The 16,528-nt window shown below is 46.1% G+C and overlaps 1 long non-coding RNA gene across 1 annotated transcript; it reads left to right on the top strand.

Moving 5' to 3' along the window:
• The first annotated feature begins 1,890 nt into the window (after positions 1-1,890).
• On the top strand, positions 1,891-9,020 carry LOC138931034 (uncharacterized). The gene is made up of 3 exons (XR_011446345.1): positions 1,891-1,991; positions 5,297-5,446; positions 6,100-9,020. It is a non-coding gene; the product is annotated as an uncharacterized lncRNA (long non-coding RNA).
• The last annotated feature ends 7,508 nt before the right edge of the window (positions 9,021-16,528 follow it).

Genomic DNA, 16,528 nt, shown 5'->3' on the forward strand with positions numbered 1-16,528 from the left:
CTACATTTTGTCCTTTGCAATTTTAAATGTCCTTATATATTCTGAATATAAGACCTTTCTCATACCTGTGATTCACAAACATCTTTCCCCTAATAACTTAGTAGCTTCCCTTTTCATTACAGGAGACATGAGTGATGAAATCTACTTTTCCTCCCCACCCACAGAGCTCAATGTTGTGTACCCAGCAAGCGCCCATGAGATTCTTCAGAAGTGAAAATGAATTCTGCTGTCTGTCCAGCTGTCTCTCAGGTAGTCCCCAGAGCTATATTTCTCGAAATAAAATAGAACTGTCTAAGGACAGGTGCTGTATCTTTCGCTGTGTTTTTCCTCACACTAGTATTTCCATTATTAACCAAGAAATGACCAGCAGTCTGTTCTCAATATAAATCTGGTCAAATATAGACCAAATGAAAAGTACCTGATTTGTTCCAGGTGCTTTACTTTATAATTGTGTTGCGTCATGATACTGATACAGTATATGAATTGTTTTCTATGTGGCACCCTCCCTTTTCATTTAGCATCTTATTGTCATAGCTATGTTATTATACATTTTAAAAAGTTCTGCAGGCGATTTTACATTCATTTGGGCTTCCCTGGAGGCTCAAATGGTAAAGAATCTGCCAGCAATGTGGGAGACCTCGGTGCAATCCCTGTGAGACCCAGGGTCAATCCCTGGGTCGGGATGATCCGCTGGAGAAGGGAATGGCAACCAACTCCAATATTCTTGTTTGGAGGATCCCCATGGACAGAGGAGCCTGGTGGGCTACAGTCCAGGGGGTCTCAAAGAATCAGACAGGACTGAGCGACTAACACTTTCACTCTACCCTCATTCCCATTATTTCATTTCATTCTTCTATTGGGGATAGGAAAGCATCCTGCAAACCAGTGTGCAAACTACAATCTGACAGACTTGAGACCTGAACAGAGGGACACTCTTGGAGGAACCTGGAGAACCTTGACAGCTGATTCTTCCTCTGTGTGCCAGAGTTCTCAAAGGCAAAAAATGAGGGCAGTAATACCACCTGCTTCTTGGGTGGTGTCCAGCATCAATTACCCAGCAGGATCTTAGCTTGGCACTTGTCCCTCTCATGTTATATATTGTAGGTGGCTTGGATGGTAAGGAGTCAGCCTGCAATGCAGGAGACTCAGGTTCAGTCCCTGGGTTGGGAAGATCCGCTGCAGAAGGAAATCGCAACCCACTCCAATTAAGAAGCCTGGCAGACATGACTGAACAACTTGCATTTCCACTTCACATAAACATTTTCAAGTCAGAACTCACTGTCATAATAAAGTTCTTTTTAAATACAGCATTTCCTCTAGGATCAGAAGCACGACAAGGGAGCTCATTCCCTCCACCATTATTCAATATATCAGTTTATATTATTTTATTGTAATTTTAAGTGTCAATGGGTTTGTTCAAAGTTTCCACAAAGGGCTCTCCGAAGGGCTCAGATGCAGTTTGAACCAGCTAACCGGCTCAAACAGAGAAAAATATATGCTACTTCTTCTGACAAAAGGCTTCGTCGAGATTTTTTTAAATGACAAAGGGCGGGGGAGAAACGGGATGGCAGTACTTGGAGCAACACTGCCACCTGCAGACCACAGAAACCAAAACGCCAGCAGCCCGGAAGAAAATCCATCCTTTCTGTTGGGTTTTCGCGCAGAGGACCGAACAGCGTGGATGCGGAAGTTAAGGAGGATGCCCATGAGGACCAGAGAGAGGAAGGGACCCTCTCGAAGGGGCCCGGCCAAACCACCCGTGGACCGCGGGCTCCTCTCCAGCGGCCCGCGGAACCAAGGCAACACGGGCAGGAAGTCAGGGAACCCGGGAAACCCGGAGCTTGGTGGGCGGGGCTGCGCTCCGATTGGCTGGTTCTGGGCCTGCGCGCAGGAACCCAGTGAGCCCCGCGCCAGTCTCCTGGCCCGGGTCGGTTGGGAGTTTTCTCCTGGGCCCTGTTTCAAAGTCTTCATTCACTGAGGAACCTGGCCAGGTATGTCCGGGTCCTGTCGCCCTCTGCCGAAGCCCCCAGAGTGCGGGACCGGTACAAGTCCCCTGTATTTCTTCTCCCGCCCTCCCCAGGCCAGTGAACGCGTTCCTCCCGTGGTACACTCACTGTTCTCGCAGGCCTCACTCCTCTGATGCGTCCTCAGTGCCCACGAGGCTCACCCGGTCATCCCGGAGACTCTGCGTCCTCTTCGATGTTCCCCTCCTCCCCACTCGAGCATCCTCCTGCCCACGGTCCCGTCCCGGGCATCAGGAAAGACCGCGCCCCTCATGGGGCCCTTTTTCTAGCCTTCCTCCCTCTCATCACCCTCAACATGATGTCCTGTCCTCAGGCTCCCTCGCTCTAGCGCCAGTGCACTGATGCCAGAACCTCCTGGAAACCCCCACCTCACCTACCACACGTCCTTCGACGCTACCTGCCAGGCCCCTCCTGGGTCGGCTGAGCCAGGGCTGGAAGCTGTCCCCTGCAAGCACGCCTCTTGTACTCCTTGCACCCTCCTGCCTACCCACCCACATGCCCTGCCTGTGTCTGAGCACCAGAGCGTTGAGGAGCAAACTTTACAACTTTACAGAAGTGTTTTATCTTAAATCCGTGGCCAGAGTAGAACTGCACGTTTTCACTCTCACCTACCTACACTACTACACTACACAGTAGTAAACTTTCTCCATCCTAATGACCACCAGCCCCACAGGCCAATAATTCCTGGAGAAGGAAGAGGCAGTCCCGTGGGATTTTTCAAGTTTCCCAGTCCCAAACTGCATGTTTCTGCCCTGGCAGTCTGTTGCCCCTCTGCAGGTGTGCTCCTGACTACACCCAGCCCCTCACCTCTGCTGGGGATAACATGCCTTGCACCTTCCCAGGGATTTTGCACCTGCAGTTATCACTCCTCTGTCCTGAACCAGAACCTGTTCATTCTTCATCGCAGCATTCCACAGCACGGGGAAACCCACCGTCTTCCACCACCTTATTCTGCAGCTACTGGCGCATTACCAGTTGACATTCAAAGCAAAACTGCTTCAAATTCTGCTGAGATATTCTCTCCTCAGCCCCGTTCCATGGAGCTTTTGTCCCAGTCATTCCGCTGTAACTGGTCTCATCATGGCCATCATTAATATCCATTCTTCCTGATCCCACAGACACTCTTCAGTCCTCATCTAAGCCAACATCTCAGGCATCTTTGGCATATTTGACTCTTGTGTTCTTTATCCCTCTGTTTTTATATTTCAGGGGCGTGGGGCTTATGTGACACCAACTATCCTCACTGTACTCGACAAGCTACACATTCTACACTAGGCCCCCTTTGACCTGGATATTGTATGTGAAGTCTTGGGTCAAATGAAAGACAAGCCAAAGGAAAGAGCGTCCCAGTCACAGTGGGGAATGGCCCACAGAGGCACTGTCAGGCAGAGGTGAGAGAGCTCAGAAAGGGAGGTGTGACAAGAAATGAACACCAGGGACAGGAGGATTTCACCCTATTCACACTTGGGACTGACTCCAGGGGCACACTGTACAATGACTCAGTGGAGTCTTTGGACGGAGGGGTGGCTGCAGTTTAGGAATTTCATTTTCTGGAGCTGATCTTGGTTCCTGCTGTGGTACAGGTGAGATCCAAGGGAGGGCTCGGCATCACCTGAGGGAGAAATGTGGAAAGGGACTGAATCCAGATGAAGCCTAAGCAGGCAGTGGGCTAGGGGACCTTGTGGCTGAGGAGTGGACATCCCTGCCCAGGGATGGGCTGGACGATCAGTCCCAGATTCAGAGGGGTCTGCAGATGCCAGCAGGGTGGCTGAGGCTCAGTCAGCCATGGAGCACTGGGTCCACAGCAAGAGGAGGGAGACAAAAATGCAAGTTTCCCCACCCCCACCCATGGGCGGTACAGGTCAGCATCAACAGCTGGAGCCAGGAGAGGACGGTCATTTTCCCTCAGGGAACACTGAGGCCTCTGTGAGGAACAAACGTATGCCGTGTTATAGACTCCCTCTCCCACATGACTGCAAGCCTTGTAAGTGACATATACCCCTGCTCCATCGCTGAAAGAAGTAGAGACATTTTCACCGGAATAGACTAAGCATTTCTATCTGTGAATATTCAGCTGGTTGCATGCAACCACACTTTCCAAGTCAGAAGCAACTTCAGTGGGGGTTTCCCATTACTAACCACTATGAAGGGTGAACACTCATGAGGAAGATCAGATCATCCAGGGAGAAAAAATACATTAAAGTGTCCATGGAGTCTAAGGAGCGTACGTTGAGACTGTGATCTCAGCAACCCACGTCCCCCACCACCACCTGGCTCTTCCTGTGACCATGGGCCGCAGAGGCACAGCGGGGCCCAGAGGGAGAGGAAGGAGGTCTTCCTGGAACTCCACTGCTGCTTTGAAAATACCACACTCCCCTCTCGACATGAATACTCACCTGTGAAGATCATTCCAATTCTCTACTCTGTCCTCTAGTCAACAGTCCTGATGATTCTTTTGCAATGGGCATCCTGGACTCTTTGGTTTGGGGAATAGAAAATAGCATACCCTGCAAGCACACAGGCCTCTACTTCCAATACCCTGAGTCTTTCATTCCTTTCAAGCCATGCTTCTTGAAGGTATAGACTCCAGGAGCATCCTTATCTGGTTACCTCTTGATTCCTCCTCTGAGTGCCCATCCACAGAACATCCCCTTGCTAACGTATCCCAAGAGCTCCGTGCGCCAAACTGTAGGACCCAGTGCTGTATTGACCACAGACACATTCCGTCTTCAAAAACACTTTCCTTGGTCAGAGTCTGTGACAGCAGCCCACCCTGGCTTTCCCCCTACCTCTCAGTTCATTTCTTCTAAGACTCCTTGTCTGTCCATTTACTTTGATCCCCTCCTAAATCTTGGTTTTGTTTTTCTCTGGTTTTTAACCTCTGCCCTGTACTCTTCCATTCTATACATGATCCTTGGGTGACCATGTCACCCCCTAGAGCTCTTACCCATCTGACTTCTTTTCATTAGTATCCCTCTATGCTGATGGCTTTTCCTATCACCAGATCTACCTAAGAGGACTCAACTGGGCCCCGCTTCCCCCACAGGCTGAGACGTATGGGCTATCTGCACTCAGATGTCCCATAAGCATTGCAGACCTGCTAGTAGCCCCAGGCCTGTGTTCCCTGGGGTGTCTCATGGATGGGCACCGCCATCCACCCAGTTCCTTAAACCACAATCCAGGGCATGCTGCTGGGTGTGATCTTCACCGAGCCATGAGTCCCCTGGAGCTGCTCTGCAAAAGGCTGACCCGAGATCTTCCTGTTGCCACAGGTGGGGATCCGTTCCTCTCAGAGGCCCTGTTCCTGCAGACACACTCTGAAGGTGTCCTGAGCACACGCCATGACCCTCTTTTGGATCTTCGAGAGAACCTGGCCACTGTAATACACCTTAGAGGTTGAAAGCCCTGTCTTTAACAGGACGGTGAGTCAGGACACAGCAATGTAAGCCCATCATTGGGGAACATGCCAAAGAATATCCAGAAGAGATCCCTAAAGTAGAACGTTTTGAGAGGTGGGTCTTTATAGGTGTCCATCAAACAAGGGATTGCTTAACTGTATTTTCCCCAATAAATGTCCTGTTCTTAACTTGGTCTTCACCTGAGAGCGGGAGTTAATTTGATAACACAGGACACAGTTTAAAACTGCAACTGAGCACAGACAGCAGATAGGCTGACAACCGATCCTTATACATTAACATCAACAGTTACAATTCTCAGCCATCATTGATCTTTGAAGCACTATTCTGATCTGTTGAATAAAGTTATCTCCACAGTGTTTTAGAAATGTATTCAACTAACTAGGTACAAGGGATCCTGACAAGAGCTAAAATGTACTGAGTTTCACTAACAACAGCAGGGTTTTAACTGTAAAACTTTGGACTCAGGAACACACAGTAGGGCAAGCACAAGGTCCGTTTTCAAACTAGTATTAATTTGGGCAAGTTGTCCCTTTCCTCAGCCTAATATATCTGTCAAGCATAGCAGGTCATGATGAAAACCTGCTTTCGCTTTAGAGAGCAGTCGCAAATTTTTGATCTTCGATTTCCTCCTGTAAGAATGGGTTCTGTTTCCACAGCTGCAAGATCGGCTTTCATTAAGAGAACGTTTTCAGATAATGCTCACGCCACGGCCACACACCAGACCTACTAATTCAGACTCTCTGGGGCTGTCCTGCCAGCATCGGCTCTCCTAAAACCTCTCCAGGGGAGATTTGATGCACAGTTAAGACTGAGGAGCAAAATCACATGAGGCTTCACCCATCCTGGTTTTAAATATAATCCTGAACTGAAGAGCCATATTTGCTACTCAGTTCAGTCCAGTTCAGTCGCTCAGTCGTGTCCGACTCTTTGCGACCCCAGGAATCGCAGCACGCCAGGCCTCCCTGTCCATCACCAACTCCCAGAGTTTACTCAGACTCACGTCCATCGAGTCAGTGATGCCATCCAGCCATCTCACCCTCTGTCATCCCCTTCTCCTCCTGCCCCTAATCCCTCCAAGCATCAGAGTCTTACCAATCAGTCAACTCTTCGCGTGAGGTGGCCAAAGTACTGGAGTTTCAGCTTCAGCATCATTCTCTCCAAAGAAATCCCAGGGCTGATCTCCTTCAGAATGGACTGGTTGGATCTGCTTGCAGTCCAAGGGACTCTCAAGAATCTTCTCCAACACCACAGTTCAAACACATCAATTCTTCGGTGCTCAGCTTTCTTCACAATCCAACTCTCACATCCATACATGACCACTGGAAAAACCATAGCCTTGACTAGACTAGTGAAATTTTAAAAAAATTGTAATTACTTGTCTTCCCTTCTGAGAGGGATTTTAACACATTTATTCACAGCCATATTTAGAACATTTTCAATAACTCAGTGGTGTGTTATGTCCCCAAGTCCCCTTCCTTACCAGACACTCAGCCAGATGGAAGGGACGGAACGCACCTCAGTCCTGGCAGCAGAAGGAGGATGGGTGGAGTTCCACTGTCTTGGTTAATGTTCTGCTGAGCATCCCTCCTGGGTTGCTGACCTCAGGCAGGGGGCCTCACACCAGGCTACAGGTATTCCTGTGACCAGAGGTTTGAGCTAAGGGCTGAGGTCCGTTACCAGGGAGACGGAAGCTGGGTCCACGTGATTTCAGAAGAATGGGAAAACAATTAAGTAGAATTTCACATGCAGGGTGGGTTCTGGGAGCCTGTCCAGAGCCACTGACTTGTGGTCACACAATGGGCGCCTGTGTGTAAACACAGAGACACACTAGACGTGTGTGCTCACGGGGGGTTCTGTCCTGACGTGCACGGCGACTGTCTCTGGAGGGAGCATCTAGCACATGTGGAGGAGGCTGGACCCAGGACGTGGAAGGAGCGGGGGCGCTCCCCACTGTTACAGAAGCAATGGCACATCTTTTCCCACATGTCTCACCTGCACATCTGCATTACCTTCCTAAACTGCTTTACTGAGGTATAGTTACATACCACAGATCAAGCCCATTCAATGCATCCAGTGCAGTGTCTTTAATAACTTCAAACATTGGTGCAACCACCACCACAGTGCAGTTGTGGAACCCTGCCAGCACCACGAAAAGGGTCCGTGTACCCATCAGCAGTCAGACCCCAATAGAATCTGCACACCCAGGCATCCTCTCATCTAATTTCTGTCTCTGTAGATTTGCCCTTTGTGGGCATTTCATATAAAAGGACTCCTGCAGGAAATGGCCTTTTGTGTTTAGGTTCTTTAAGAGAGCATAATGCTTTGGAAGCTCATCCATGTGGCAGCAGAAAGCAGAAGTTCATCACTTTTCATCCATTGATGCGGTTCCACTGAATGGCTACAGAATACTCTGTTTACCCCTCTCCAGCTGACAGACTTTTAGGCTGCTCCACTATTTGGAGATTACAGACAGTGCTGCTGTGAAAGACATGTAACTAAGGACGAGTATTTGTGTGGACATGGGTTCCATTTCTTTCTTTCTTATTATTCCACAATTTCATTTCTTGTTTTGCCCCTTGCACAGGCTAGACCCTTCAGTCCAAAGACATTGACTGAGTCACAGTATTATCCCACACCAGATCCTGTTCATTAAAGGAGCTGATAGAGGACACAGCCAGTTATTTACTGCCTTCCACCTGCCAGGTCATGGGTGCTAGGTGTTTTACATCTGTTATTTCCACTAGGTCTCCCAATAAACCTCACCAATAGGTAGAGTTATTGCCATTTTACAGATAAGGAATTTGAGGCTGAAGGAGAGTGCCTGGGCTGGTAGGGCCTGCACTGGAACCCAGCTTGAGTATAAACTGTGAACTGTGGGATGGAGGGAGATGAAATGAGGAGAGGAGTTTGGGCACAGGTCCCAGAGAGTTTCCATGCCATGGGGGCGCAGGGAAACATCACAGCCTTGTTATCAGTCCTGGGCATCCCCTTGCAGTAGGAGGAGCGTCAATCCATCTGAGGACAAGATTACCAGGAACAGAATGATGCACGCAACAGAAGATGAAGTCTGTGAGTGATTTCCAGGTGGGAGAGGTGTAACAGGTAAGCCAGCCTCCTGGTGAGGGTTCGTCTAGCTGTGAGGGAAAAGCTCGAGGACTGTGGCTGAGAAGGAAGGAGCCTCTAGGGCTGGACACAGATGTCTAATGTGACCTTGAAATGCTTCGTGAAGCTTGAGGGTAAGGCCTGACCTGCAACTTGCCCCGCTGCAGCTCAGTATTTGTTACAAGAGGGAACATGCCAACACATTTCTACGAACCTCATTCAATACTCACAAAAACCACCTGCTCAGTTCATGGCGTTATTCAGAAAAATTCACCCATTTTCAGGCAAGGCTGGTATGGCACAGTGGGCCAATTTAATTTCTCAAGATGATGTGATAGCAAGTGGCAGAACTAGGTGGAAAGGAAGGTTATCTGAATTAGAGGTTATCTGTGTCCTTATCCACAATACCATATTGATTCCTCAAAAAAGGAAAAAAAGAGAGGGAAAAATATAAAACAAAGGAAAAAGAATAAAAGGAGACCCATGATGCTTACTGTATTGGGGTGTCCACCATGGACTGTGAGTGAAGAGAAAACTCCTCAAAGCGGTCTAATTAGAAAGGGAACAGACAATCACACCACGTGAGGTCGGGAGACAGGGTGGTCTCTGGCACAGTGTCCACGTACACGGAGAGCAGCGGGAGCACAGAGGAGGGCACGGGGAAGGTGCGGAGTAGAAGAAGCTATGGAAGCAAGAGGAAGAGAGGGGAGCAGAGTGACAGGGCGCCTGTGGACTTGCCCGAGGACGCTGATCAGCAGGTTCAAACCGTCCAACCTGCTGATGGCAGCCTGCGTGGAAGCTACACTTCTCACCCGTGAAATAAAGTCGCCTGGCTCTCTGAGCTGTATTCAACCAACAAGTATCCCCAGTGCCCACCTAGTCATCGATGCCCTCAGCACAGTGCTGAAAGCAGCCATAGCCTAGGACAGACCTCAGTCTCAGGAGGTAAAGGACTGTCCAAGATACAGAATAAAGGGGAAGCCAAGGGGGAAGAGACGGTCACTAGACACTCGTGCCAGAGTGGGGAGAGACGACAGGATTCCCCTCACCCGCTTGACGAACCAAAATTTGAGCTGAGGATTTTCAGGGTTCACTCACAATTCAGTTGAGAAATGGCTGCTATAATGATTGTGCACTCGGAAGGGGAAAGGAGGGTGTTTCTCTCATACAATAAGCTTCTGGACGATGTGGGGATAAAAAACACAAACGGCCCTGGAGCAACAGAAAACTGAGTGGAGAGGTTTGCTCCAGCCACTTGTTTCCTACATGTTGTTTGCAACGAATTGACAGCGTAACAGCAGCTGCACTGCTCCGTGTACCCCACTTTATCATCACTCATAAGATGGTAAACGTGTTCTGAGGGGCTGTGGTAAAAAGGTCCTCAAGGGGCTTATGGTGGGGTGGGCAGGAAGCCAGTCTGAAGACCATGGTGAAACAAGTGTGATGAGAGCCTTGGCCTTAGGAGCCAGCGGAGGCTGGCATCAGGCCGTGAGGAATGGCTTTGCCTTGGGTGAGATAACATATAATATTATTGTCCCCATTGGCAGGCAAGGGAACCGAGGATCAGAGATGGTGAGCATCTTAGTCAAGGTCACACTGCTTGGTAGTGGTCCTAACCATCTCTCATGTACATCTGTTAAAATGTGAAGGTCTCTGCACTATTCATTACACCACTCTCTGTCTCTCTCAATGTTGTCACCTGTTCTCACTCACAATCACCACCTTATACATTCCCTTGGCTCTAAGTCCTTTTTTATTAGATAAATAATCTGCTGAACAAAGTATAGATTTCCTGTTAGCACATCCAGTCTGTTTACTTTATAAAAAATATTTCCTTGCAGGGCACATTGTACTCACCGAAACTGATGGTTTACACTGAGCTTGTACTGCACCCATATGCTGGGTAAAGAAAATGGATCACTGGGATCTGTAGCTTTACTTACCTATTTCACACAATCTCAAGCATAATTTTAAATGTAGCCAATATTCAAGTAAAAACAGTAGAACCATTGCTTTCCTCTAATGAGCAGTCACGAAAGATTTCATTGAATATTAATAGGTCTAGTCAGGAGACTAAACCCCTTTCATAGGGAGTTGTGGAAATTCTGTTCCTTAAGTTAAGGAAACCCTTTCTCTTTATACATTTTCTCTATTGCTGGTACCCTGAGAGACTTAAGCAAGCCAAGCCACTTCACTGTACTGTTGTGGACAAAAGAAACATGTGCGGCAAGCCTAACACACAGGCACAGACATATGTGATCCACCCAATAGAGCTATGTCAAATATAAGGCAATGGTATCAGAAAAACAAGGGCTTCCCTGGTGGCTCAGTGGTAGAGAATCCACCTGCTAATGCAGGAGACCGGGGTTTGATCCCTGAGTCATGAAGATCCCCTGGAAAAGCAAATGGCAACCCACTGCAGTATTCTGGCCTGGGAAATCCCATGGACAGAAAAACCTGGTGGGCACAGTCCATGGGACTGCAAAAGAATGGGACATGACTTAGGGACTAATGAACAATTGAAATATAAATGGAAACCCCTAACTAATCATATATCCAAATTTCTGACCACAGCACAGGTCTACTATCCAGGATCAGCTGCATTCCAGGAATCCAGACACCGAAAGATACCTTCCTTTTAAAATTACTATACATCTCTGCTGGGCGATTCAGGAGATGTTTTCAAAAGCATTGCAGACCAAGGCAGGACTCAAGGAGCCTATTAAAAGTATGTACTTATTCCTATGTCACATCAGGGCCTAACTCACACACTCTTGAGAAGGAACACCTGCGATGATTTCCATACGGGAAATGCGTCTCCCCTGAAAATACTTCATTATATTGTGTCATTTTGTGAAGTGGGGCATGAGGTGGGGAGGGAGGTGATGCCAAGGAAAGAGCCTACTTCTGAACCTGCTGAACACCAATTTGAGCCCAACTATTCCGAATTGACCAATGTCCATAGGAAGATTCAGTATCGGCTTAAGAGTGTCAATCCCCATCGAGAGAAAGAGAAATAAGTCATATACAGAGTGTCCAACTGCCATGTGATCCTGAAGAGGTGGGGGTGTTTGTGGAAAACAACAGTTCTTAGAGAGCTCGGATCCCACTTGACTAAAGAGAATTGTGGTCCTGTGGCACTAACGCACACCTGGTGGGTCCTAGAGCGATAGATGTCCCCCTCCGTCTGCATGTCTCTGCCTCTCTCTCTCGCTCTCACACGTTCTTTCTCAGGATCAGGTTCTCACTAGCGGAATGCCAATGCAGTGCTTCCCATCCTCAGCCCAGCTGAGGAGCCTGGAGTCGGGGGTCGGCCTCCCATCCTCAGTGTGTGTGGAAGAGAAGGATAAAGACCACTGAGAGGAGGAGTTGTCCAGGGTCCTATAGCGGCTACCCGCCCTTCTCAAGGGAGGAGTCTGTGGGCCAGGCTTTGACATTACAAAGATGGGACATTTACCCTTCCCTTCCTTATAGAAGGACCTTCCTACTTATTCCCTTGGTTGTGGTGGATTGAGAGAGAGCCCGGAATGGCCTGAAGAAAAGTAGGTTGTCCCTGGGGACGGTGGCATTAGGGCGGGGGTGATTCGCAGGTGAGAAGGTAGTGCCAGGCCCTCTGGACCGTGTGCCCCGAGGGCCTCTCCCAGCAGCTTGGAGGCTGGGAGGGACGATCGCATCCGGAGTCACAAGAAGAGTTGTCAGGTACTGGAGATGCCCTCACAGATGACACCTGGTGATGGTCGGCTCTTGGGGTTGGAGGACGGGGGCTTCTCCCTGATTGCCTGGTAATTTATGTTGTCATCTGTCTATGTGAGAAGCAGCTGGTGTTACTTGAAATTTTTAAAAATTAATTGATTTTAATTGGAGGCTAATCACTTTACAGTATTATGGTGGTTTTTGCCATACATTCACATGAATCAGCCATGGGTGTACATGTGTCTCTCATCCCGAACCCCCTCCTATATCTGTCTCATCCCATCCCTCTGGGTTGTCCCAGTTCACCGGCTTTGAGTGCCCTGTTTCATGCATGGAACTTGGACTGGTCATCTATTTCATATATGGTAATATAAATGTTTCAATGCTGTTCCTTAAGATCATCCCACCCTCGCCTTCTCCCACAGAGTCCAAAAGCCTGTTCTTTATCTGTGTGTCTTTTCGTGTCTCGCATATAGGGTTGTCATTACCATCTTTAAAATTCCATGTATGTAGGTTAATATACTGTATTGGTGTTTTTCTGTCTGACTTCCTTCACTCTGTATAAAAGGCTCCAGTTTCATCCACCTAATTAGAACTGGTTCAAATGCATTCTGTTTAATAGCTGATTAATACTCCATTGTGTATATGTAACACAGCTTTCTTATCCATTCATCTGCCGATGGACATCTAGGTTGCTTCCATGTCCTGGCTATTGTAAACAGTGCTGCGATGAACACTGGGGTACACGTGTCTCTTTCAATTCTGGTTTCCTCTGCATGTATGCCCAGCAGTGGGATTGCTGGGTCGTATGCCAGTTCTATTTCCAGTTTTTAAAGGTATCTCCAAACTGTTCTCCATAGTGGCTGTACTAGTTTGCATTCCCACCAACAGTGTAAGAAGTTTCCCTTTACTCCACACCCTCTCCAGCATTTATTGTTTGTAGACTTTCTGATAGCAGCCATTCTGACCAGCATGAAATCATACCTTATTGTGATTTTGATTTGCATTTCTCTGATAATGAGTGATGTAGAGCATCTTTTCATGTGTTTGTTAGGTATCTGTATGTCTTCTTTGGGGAAATATCCATTAAGTTCTTTGGCCCATTTTTTGATTGGGCCATTTATTGTTTTGTTATTGAGCTGCATGAACTGTTTGTATATTTTTGAGATTAATTCTTTGTGATTTTTTTCTACCAGTTGATACCAGTAAGACACTGGGAAAGAGTAAAAGCAAACTAATAGACATTGACTTTATTCTACCGATTGCAATTGGGAGAGCAGCGCAGACCTGAAGATCAGACTGTCAGCAAGGTGGTTTTGCACTGTACTTCATTCCACAGAGACGTCATTGTACTTCATTCAAAAAGACACATGTACTTTTTGTACCGTTCATTGCAGCACCACTTATAATACCTAAGACATGGAAGCAACCTAGATGTCCACCCACAGATGAATGGATGAAGAAGCTTGGTACATGTGTGCAATGGAATACTACTCAGCCATAGAAAGGAACACTTTTGAGTCAGTTCTAATGAGGTAAATGTACCTAGAGCTATTATACAGAGTGGAGTAAGTAAGAAAGAGAATAATAAATATCATATATTAACGCATATATATGGGATCTAAAACAACGATACTGATAAGCCTATTTGCAAGGCAACAGTAGAGACACAGACGTAGAGAACAGACTTGGGGACTCAGTGGAGGAAGAACTGGGAAGAATAACACAAAATTGTAAAGCAACTATCCTAAAAGGTTATGACAGTTCTGCATCTTCTTTTCCCATTAGGGTTCCTTTCATTTCTATTTCTTCCCTCTTCCATGGCTAGGACTTTCAAAATCACATTGAATAAAAGTGGCAAGTGTGGTTACCTTGTCTTGTTCCTCTTTTTAGAGGAAATGCCTTCATTTTTTCATCACTGAGAATGTTTGCTGTGAATTTGTCATATATGTCCATCAGTAGGTTGAGGTATGTTTCCTCCATGACCACATTCTGGACAGTTTTTATCATAAATGGGTGCTGAGTTTTGTCAAAAACTTTTCCTCCGTCTATTAAGATGATTACATGCTTTTTATTCTTCAATGTCTTAATGTAATGTGTCCACTGAGTGATTTGTGTATATTGAAGAGCCCTTGCTTCCCTGGGATAAATCTCAGTTTATCAGGGTGTATGATCCTATCAATATGTCCCAGTATTTGGTTAGCTAGCATTTTACTGAGATTTTTTTGCCTCCATGTTCATCAGTGAAATTAGCCTGTAATTTGTTGTTGTCGTTTTAGTTGTATTTTTGTCATGTTTATGTATCAGGGTGATGGTGGCTTCATAAAAAGAGTGTGGGACTGTTTTTTCTTCTGCAGTTTTTTTGAATAATTTCAGAAGTAAAAGTGATTTCTAAACAATAGAATTCTCCTGTGATGGTACCTATTCATGGACTTTTGTTGGGAGTTTTTATTTTTTATTTTTCACAAATAAATAACACAGAAATTTATTAGAGAATTATCTAGTTTACTTTCAATATTCTAACATTAAAAGAAAAGAGAAATAGAAAGAGCAGCCTCACCAAATTGGGTTTTGACCAATATCCAGATTTAAAGTCCTGTGTCACAGCACATCTGGGGAACCAATTTGGAAAAGGTCCCAGGCAGCATGTCCTCTCTGTGGGTGAGACTTCAAAGATTGCAGTTCTGGGATCCCACTTACAGTCCCAGGAAGGTTGCAAACTGATACCTTCATCAATCTGTAATCAAATTGCAAGACTGGTTTTGTGTTAATGCTGTTTGTTTTGTCTTGTAAAAAACTCAGAATGTTGCCAAGCCTCGGACTTGGTTGGCCAGGCCCCTCCAGGGTCTCAACAATCTCAAGATGTCTCTGTTGGGAGACTTTAATCACAGTTTGAATCTCAGTACTTGTGATTAGTCTGTTCTTTTTTTCACCTATTTACTCCTAATTCAGTCTCGGGAGATTGCAGCTTTCTGTGAACGTGTCCATGTCTTCCAGGTTGTCCATTTTCTTAGCATATAGTTCCTTGTAGTAGTCTCTTATGATCCTTTGTATTTCAGTGGTGTCCATTGTAGCTTCGTTTTCATTTCTGATTTTATTGATTTGAGTCCTCTCCTTTTGTCTCTTGATGACTGTAGCTAATGTTTTATCAATTTTGTTTATCTGTTCAAAGAACCAGCTTTTAGTTCCACTGATATTTTTCCTATCGTTTCTTTGTATTTTATTTATTTCTGCTCTGAGTTTTATGATTTGTTTTCTTCGAGTAAACAGCGGTGTTGCTTGTTCTTCTTCCTCTAGCTACTTTAGGTGTAAGGTTGTTTGTTTGAGATTTTCTTGTTTCCTGAGATAAGATTTTATTTCTATAAACTTCCCTCTTAGAACTGCTTTTGCTGCATCCCATAAGTTTTGGATTGTCATGTTTTCATTTTCATTTGTCTCTAGGTATTTTTTCATTTCCTCTATGACTTCTTCAATGATCCATTGGTTGTTTAGTAGCATATTGTTTATCCCCCCCCATCTTTGTATTCTTTTTTTTCTAGTTTTTTTTTCTTATAGTTTATTTCTAATCCCACAGCATTGTGATCGGGAAAGACCCTTGATATGAGTTCAATTTTCTAAATTTATGTAGCTTGATTTGTGACTCAAGATACGATCTATCGTAAAGAATGTTCTATGTGCACATGAGAAGAAAGTGTATTCTGCTGCTTTTGGATGGAATGGCCTAGAAATAGCAATTAAGTACATCTGGTGTAATGAGTCATTTAGGGGCTGTGCTTCCTTCTTGATTTTCTGTCTGGATGAGCTCTTCATGGATGAAAGTGGAGTGTTAAAGTCCCCCTCTATTATTGTGTTGCTGATGTTTTCTCCTTTTATGGCTGTTTGTATATTGAGGTGCTCCTATGTTGGGTGCATATTTATTTACAATTGTGTCTTCTTCTTGGAATAATCCATTGATCATTATGTGGTGCCCTTGAATCTTGCAACAATCTTTAAAGTCTATTTTGTCTGATGTGAGTATTGCTACTCCAGGTTTCTTTAGATTTCCATTTGCATTGAATATCTTTTTCCATCCCTTCACTTTCAGTCTGTATGTGTACCTAGATTTGAAATGGGTCTCTTGTAGACAGTATTATGTGTGCTGGGCTGTGCTTTGTCGCTTAGTCGTGTCTGCCTCTTTGCGACCCCATGGACTGTACCCACACCAGGCTCCTCTGTCTATGGGGATTCTCCAGGTAAGAATACTCAAGTGGCTTGCCATGCCCTCCTCCAGGTGACCTTCCCAACCCAGGT

The sequence above is a fragment of the Ovis canadensis genome, chromosome X (assembly GCF_042477335.2).
Source record: "Ovis canadensis isolate MfBH-ARS-UI-01 breed Bighorn chromosome X, ARS-UI_OviCan_v2, whole genome shotgun sequence".
Lineage (NCBI taxonomy): Eukaryota > Metazoa > Chordata > Mammalia > Artiodactyla > Bovidae > Ovis > Ovis canadensis.